Raw genomic sequence first — 7,499 nt, 5'->3', positions numbered from 1 at the left:
AATATAACACGTTTTTTTTTTGGGATTTTGATTTTAAATGTTAGGCATCATGCTCCCACGAAGTAGGATTAACTGGTTTTCTTTCAAACAAAGACCTTCCACTACGAATGTTACTTGCGTTCTAGATTATAAGATGGGAAGAGGGTGGATGTTGTGATGGTTTTCTGTTCTATTCTGCTGCTGTTTCACTTAAATCACATTGTCACAACTTGATCTGTTGTGACATGTATCAGTCCAAAATCCAATAAAAAGATATAGGGTTTACTACAAATTTAAATCTAAAAAATATAACGTTCTTTTTTGCAATTTATGGATTTGGTATGAATTCAATAATTGTAACAATAAAATCAGTATTACTATTCCACTCGCAATTATTATGAAGTATACTAGCATCATGTATGGATTTTATGTGGTGGGAATGTTGGCTGTGGATATAATTTGGACTTGCTATATTTTCTGCCCTTAATGCATTTCCAACTTTTTCGTAGTATTAAAGGCCGTAAATATGTCTCGTCTAATTTACGACATCAAAAGAAAAACCTATCCCTAGCAAAGATTTTGGGTTTGAAACTAGTGTGATGCAATACACTCAATTCAAACTCTTTTTTGTTGGTTTCGAATTGATGCTGCAAACGCTAAGCAATTTTTTTCAACTGAAAAACTTTGTCTCACTTATAAAAGAAATGTGCGTGCGAAACACTCGTTTAATATTCGTCTGACTTTTGAGATTTGACTCTGGAGATTTTTGTTTTTATGTTTCCTATAGCTTTTAATGGGTTTGAGACACCAGTTAAAGCTCCGTCTGAATCTGGATTGTAAAACCGAAATAAATTTTCTTTTTATCGGGCGTAATGGGTCATTCCACTGCAATTGAATTATTTTCGGCTCTCAACATCACCGAAATTCCCAATTTTTTTACAGTGTGTTTATTGTTGGTGTTTTAAATATTCTGTAACGGGAAAAAATTTCCCCTTTACCAAATGAAAGATAAAAAATCCTGAAGTTTTGGTTTTTTAATTTAAAAAATTTATTTTTTTCGTTTAAATATAATTTTTTCCAATGCCGTTTGCGCTATAGGTTTAAAAAATAGAAAAAATATACAGAATTTTTTCTCTTTTTAATCACTTCTTTGCATTTTGACGATGACGATATACCTGATGGTTTCCATTTATTAAGCATTAATGTCAAAAAATAAAAAGAAAAAAAAAAATTCATTTTAATCATTTATCGATGAGTGGTACTAACTCTAATAAAACTAACTCGTGACTAACTAACTAAACTAACTAACTCTAACTCAATAAACAACTTTGACTTACTGATAATCTTCTCCCAGCAAGGGCAAATGTTTGCCAGGCTTCATGGACAGGAAATTTTTCTTTTGGGGCGTTGTCTTTCTCAATGTTATCAAAATTGCATTTTTTCTGAGACGAACGGCCGGTACAAAATTAACATTATTACGTTACCAATTACCAAAAACCAATTACCTTTTAGCATAGTAATAATTGTTGAATATCTTTGAATTGTCGATCAAACTGGGGTGGTTTGACGAAGTTCTTTTTGTCGATGTTTACAGGTTTAACAAATGTCAATCAAAATATTTATATATTTATACAAGAACAGAAGGGTCTACCGGCCCGATCTGTAGTACTACAACGCTGGAGAACGGCCAACTATTTTTTTGGATCAAAGAAATGTGTTACTTCTAGAATGACAGTCAACTCGTCGACGAGGTTCCTGTTAATGATATCAGGTAACCGTAAAAACCCATTATCAACGGGAATATTAGATATTCTAGTCAATTCATTGAATTTTTGTTATGGCATTTTTTGTTGAGATTGTTATTATTGGAGTTGTTGTTGAATTCGTTGTCCTGCCATCTGTTGTTGTTGTCTGCTTCACCACCATGTTTTATCTGGCCTGTTGAGTAATATTTTTATTTGGACCTGCTTTTCCGGAGTCAGGTGGCTGCTAGATAGTTCATGAATAGACAATTTTGCGGATTAAATTGCCAAATGATAAACATGTAAACTTTTACCTTTACTTGTTTGTTTTTTTGCAGTTGTATAAACGTGAGAATCTTGTTGTAAAATCCTGCTTGATCTTTTGGTATAAAGCCAATGTACGCTTCCTTGTCTGGACAGTAAAGCAGACTGTAACGCATCAACACTTTAATCTCACTAGAATTAGGATTAACCACATCTGTGAAGTAGACACAACCAGCCTAGACATAACAAAAAATTTATAATCAATGCGTCATACAACGGCAAAATTGAGGTAAGAGTCAGTAAGCTTACATATCCAGTTGACATCATTTGAGCTAGAGATTCTAGTGCCTCACATTCCTGAGGATGAAAAATTACAGAACGCGCATTCCGGAATTGAGCGAAGCCAAAATTACTTTAATTGATTTAGGTATCAGATGTATTAAAAAAAACAAGTTCGGGTGTGAATTAGGGCGCGGTTTGGTCAAGCTAAACGTTAGCGTGTATTGCGGGCTGTCGCAAGTGACGTGGGAAGAGAAAGTCACCTGTTTTGTCGTTAGAATATAATGGCGGAACTTCGTGAACATAAGAATTGCCCACGCAGTAATTCTTGATTTGTTTGTTTACTAGATTCAAAGTATCGGTATTAATATAATAAATTTTCTTTGTTTTAAAATAGTTCAGATTAAAGTTGAAATTGAGGAGAATGACAATGCAATAATTTCCCAGAAAGATATTGACATTTTTAATGAACTTGAAGTGAAACAGGAGAGACGAATATTGACAGAAAAAGAAGAAGCGAAAGAAAGAAGGAGAATAGCATTGAAGAATTACCAAAAAACAGAAGCCTATAAAGAAAAACGGAAGAATTAGCAAAAAACAGAAGCCTATAAAGAACAACAGAAGAATTACCAAAAAAACAAAAGCCTGTAAAGAAAAACGGAAGAATTACCAAAAAACAGAAGCCTATAAAGAACAACAGAAGAATTTGAGAGAAACAGAAGCCTATAAAGAAAAACGGAGGGAAGCACTCAAAAGATTCAGACAAAAAAAAACGATTCAGACCGCTCGAGAAAGTCCTGTACCTGAAAGGAAAAGTTATTTGGCAGGGTGTCCTGGAGTGGGAAGTGAAGACTTGTGATACGCAAAAACTTCCACTCCACATCCTTTGTCAGGTTTCAACAACCATCACCAACAGCGAGAGTCAATTGACAGTTTACTTCTTTCACCTTACTTTTGTGTTTCTTATTGTGTTTTTTTTTATTATTATTTGTTTGTTTTATCAAAACAGGAAAGGGGAACATTGGCCGCAAGACAATGGGAAACTATAGATGACAAATGACTTCAATGAAAAATCTCTTTCTCTCAAAAAGTCTTTAATTTATTATTTTATGAAAATCAATCGACAAATTCACGAACGATAATAAGAAAAAAAGGGAGGTACCTATGGATTCGAAGCGTCGATGGCAGCCATTGTCAGAAGCAAAAGGCCCACGCCGATGATGGCAATAGTAGTTGATTTCTTTATTCTCGGATCGGTTGTAGTGGTGGTCAATCAGAAGAATATGGAGGCGGTTGGACTCCACCACAGATACACGTGGGTCCAACCAAGACGCCCTCACCAATTGATTGTTTCCCGTTCACTCGTGGGCTGTGTATGTGTGTGTGTTAGCAGCACGACGTCCAACGTCGAGATAATTCAAAAGGGGCGAAATCTGAGACGTTTCTTTTGCAACTTGTTCCCAAGAGTTTACAACACAAAGTCGAGAACAGGTTTTTCAAGTCTCAAAATATTCGGTTCGTTGCAAAATCTCGCATCGACAACGAGAACCTTCTCTAGTCTAAGTGAAACGATCAATTGACGTCTGACCTGACCTCTGACGCGAGCGAGAACAAGAAATGAAGAAATTGTACCAGCTTTACTCAAAGCTTTAATGCGGTGGTGGCGCCAGCTGTTTACCGGAAAGCATCTACTAGTGCCTGTAGTGCCATGGCCTGAAATGCAATGTTATCTACCTTTATTTTTTATTTTTTTACTAATTATTTTAATGTTTTTTTTTCAGAGTGATTAAACGTTTAGTAATTATCGAATTAATTCTAAAACGTACAATTGAAGAAAAAACGTTACTAAAACGTTAAAGAAGAAGAGAACATATACCCCAGGAGGCAGGGCTGCCACTTTTGGCTATTTTTTAGGTGTCGGGCTATGGCTATGGCTATTGCTATTTCAACGATTTTAAGGGAAATTTCAAATTTAATTTACAAAAAGAAATTGTAAAAAATTGTTGGACAGATGTTATCGGAATTACGTTATAATTTCAACGTTGATGCAGAGCCATTACTTATGGTTGTGCGACTCATATGGCGGAAGATTCTCTCAGAGATGGCGTCGTCTTGATAGGTCCTCTACGGACATGCCTCCTTCAAACTCTATTCCGACCCCTCGAATTCCTATTGAGATGGTCCCGCCACTAGCGGTGATAGTCTCCACTTATTACAGAAAACGTCGAAAGCATCAAAATCTTACCAAGCGATTGTAGCAAAATGCATTTGTTTTCAATTGGAAGTAGCCTAGTGGTCAGACGGCGAGGTACGAAGTCAAAGATCGTAGGGTTGATCCTAGCGACGTCTAAATCTTTTTTTAATGTAATTTTACCTAAATTTAATTAGCTTTAAAATATTGAGAGGAAACCAATTAAGACAGTAAGCCAAACCATTAAAGACTAAGTAGTAAAGCAATAGTTTCCAGAAACGTATTGTTAGAACTTAGTAATTTCAAATGGTAGTAAGGTGGCGCCTGGCACGTAGTGTTGTTACACACCCACCAGGTGGCAGTGATTGTCGTCAGGAATTCAAGACGACGCCAAAAGCCAGTGCTTCCATATGCCGGATAATTATCCGATCACCGGATAATTTTGGGAAATTTTCGACTAAGCGGATATAAGGATAATTTCGGATAATTGGAAATTTACCGGAAAAATGTGCGAATTTACTATTTAGCCATAAATAAAAGTCAATTTTTTAAATGTTTTATGTAAACAAGAGACCTCTGGTGAGGTCGAAGTGAGGTGAATTTTCACTTATTCAAACCGGTTTTGTTAGACGATTCAAAGCTTTGCACAACAAAAGGCCGCCAAGATGTTGGAAAAATTTAATTCTTGTGGAGATGACTTTATTACTAGCTATTTGCATCCTTTATTCGGTGCAAACAATGATTCAGAAATGTTTTCCCTTGCAAACATTGTTGTAAAAAAGTGGACAACGAAAAACCTTTAGATTTATGAGTTCTGACAGGTCACGGACAGGTCTATTTCAGTTGCCTGAACCACTTTGAAAAGACTTTATCAGCTTGCGCTTTAGTTACTGCTGGACACCACTCAAAAATGGCTTCTATAACAAAAAAAAAGTTAACAATTTAGAAACATAACTTAAATAACAATGATAACCTTTCACAACATCACACAAATTAAGCTTGTGAAAGTAGAAAACTTGGCCATGATGTGCCTTTTTATAGGCAAATTCCACTTTTAATTCATCAGACATAACAGCTTCGAGAATATTTTCTACAATGGCGATAAGTTTTTCGCCGTTCTAAGTCTCTCCTACAATGTGGGAGAGAAGGATGAAAGTAGAAAAAATGAAGAAGTAAATTGTAGTAAAGGAATTCAACAATCCGTGGTCGCCGAGTGTTCTGTTGATTTCTAAACCCAGTCATTCTTTTAGTTTTTTGTTAACTAAGAATTTAAGTTGGCAACCCGTTTTACGAAGTCAACATAAGTTTCACTACCTTCTTCAGGATATGGAAATAGTCTTTCGTGAGGAAACTCCACTTTTTGTCAATAGATAATCTCAAACGGTGTCATACAGTAGCTTGACTGTCTTTCCGTCTTTATAGCCACACCACTTCGGTTGTCATTTTCACAAATCAGTCAAAGAATTATAGGTTTTCTATGAATATCATTTGTGAATTATGATTTTTTTCTTCTTTTAGAACGGGAGAGAAAGTTAGGCGTTTTTTCCGTGTGGGGAATATCATCTGTATTTGTCACGTAGTAATTTTTTTATTGACAGAAAACGAACGTGCATGCTACAATGGTGGAGAAGATTCCCCAACTGAATGATGGAGAGGACATTTGCGTCGAGAGTGTCCAAACCACAAATCCCTGCCTTGCCACTATTGTTTCAAGAAGTACACGATTGGAGACATTGCCCCACCCATTGGTTCTGGTAAGAGATGTGCCTCAGCTCCGACGACAAGTCAGAGTTCTTCTTTATGCTGTCTTTGATCGGTGAGTTGTCATATTTCTGGATTGTGAGGATCACTTTTAACAGAGTTTTTTTAGATGTACCTACCATAAAACTCTGGTTTGGTGTTTTCTCCATCTCAAATTGAGTTTGATGCCTTTGAAAAATACATCTTAGAAACCTATGCCACTAATTGGAAGAAAAACGGTTGCTTCATTGTTAAACCTCCCTCAAGTTTGAAACTATTACCAACTAAAACCGAAAACCGATTACCAAATAATGGCAGATCTAATCATCTGAAACAAAAAATGACCCCATTGCAGCAAGTCTACACACCGCCTGTGACTCAGCTCCGACGAAAAGTCGGAGTTCTTCTCTATGCTGTCTTTGATCGGTGAGTTGTCATATTTCTGGATTGTGAGGATCACTTTTAACAGAGTTTTTTTAGATGTACCTACTTTAAAACTCCGGTTTGGTGTTTTCTCCATCTCAAATTGAGTTTGATGCCTTTGAAAAATACATCTTAGAAACCTATGCCGCTGATTGGAAGAAAAATGGTGGCTTCATTGTCAGACCTCCCTCAAGTTTGAAGCTATTACCAACTAAAACCGAAAACCGATTACCAACTAATGGCAGATATGATCATCTGAAACAAAAAAAATGACCCCATTGCAGCAAGTCTACACACCGCCACCCAGCAAGAGGGAAAAGGTTTTTTTTGCCGACTTTAAGGACCGAAAGAAAGGCAAGGGCGAGAAAGGTGACTCAAAAGACACTGTTGAGACTTTCATCGACGAATATGCCGACGAATCCAAACGTGGAGCTCTATACAGCCATGAAACAAAGCAAGAAATGTCCTTCCGGTAAGCCTTGCTTCACAATTTCAAGAAGGTTGCGGAAGGTAGGGAACAGCATCCACAGTACGTTCTTGACATACAGTTTTTTATCTTCCCAAGTAACAACAACAGCAAATGGCAAAGAATACAACAGAAAATTCGTAATGAGAATGTGTAATCCATTTCTAATTCCCAGCCTTACCGAAACTTTCAGGCCAGATAAACATCGCCCAGATAAAATCATTCCAGGAATAAACGTGCCACAGATATTCCTCGGCCAGCTGGGGAATTGCTCCTGCTGGCAAATATAAGATCTGAATCTATCCCCACTATTTATCAATCAAAGTCGTAAAAAATTGAAATTTTCGCAATATTGATCTTTTTTAAATTTAATTTTTGGAAAACCTTGTTCCGCAATCCCTTTCATTTTTTCATC

The sequence above is a fragment of the Daphnia pulex genome, chromosome 12 (genome assembly GCF_021134715.1).
Source record: "Daphnia pulex isolate KAP4 chromosome 12, ASM2113471v1".
In the NCBI taxonomy this organism is placed as follows: Eukaryota; Metazoa; Arthropoda; class Branchiopoda; order Diplostraca; family Daphniidae; genus Daphnia; species Daphnia pulex.
This window is presented reverse-complemented; position numbering follows the sequence as displayed.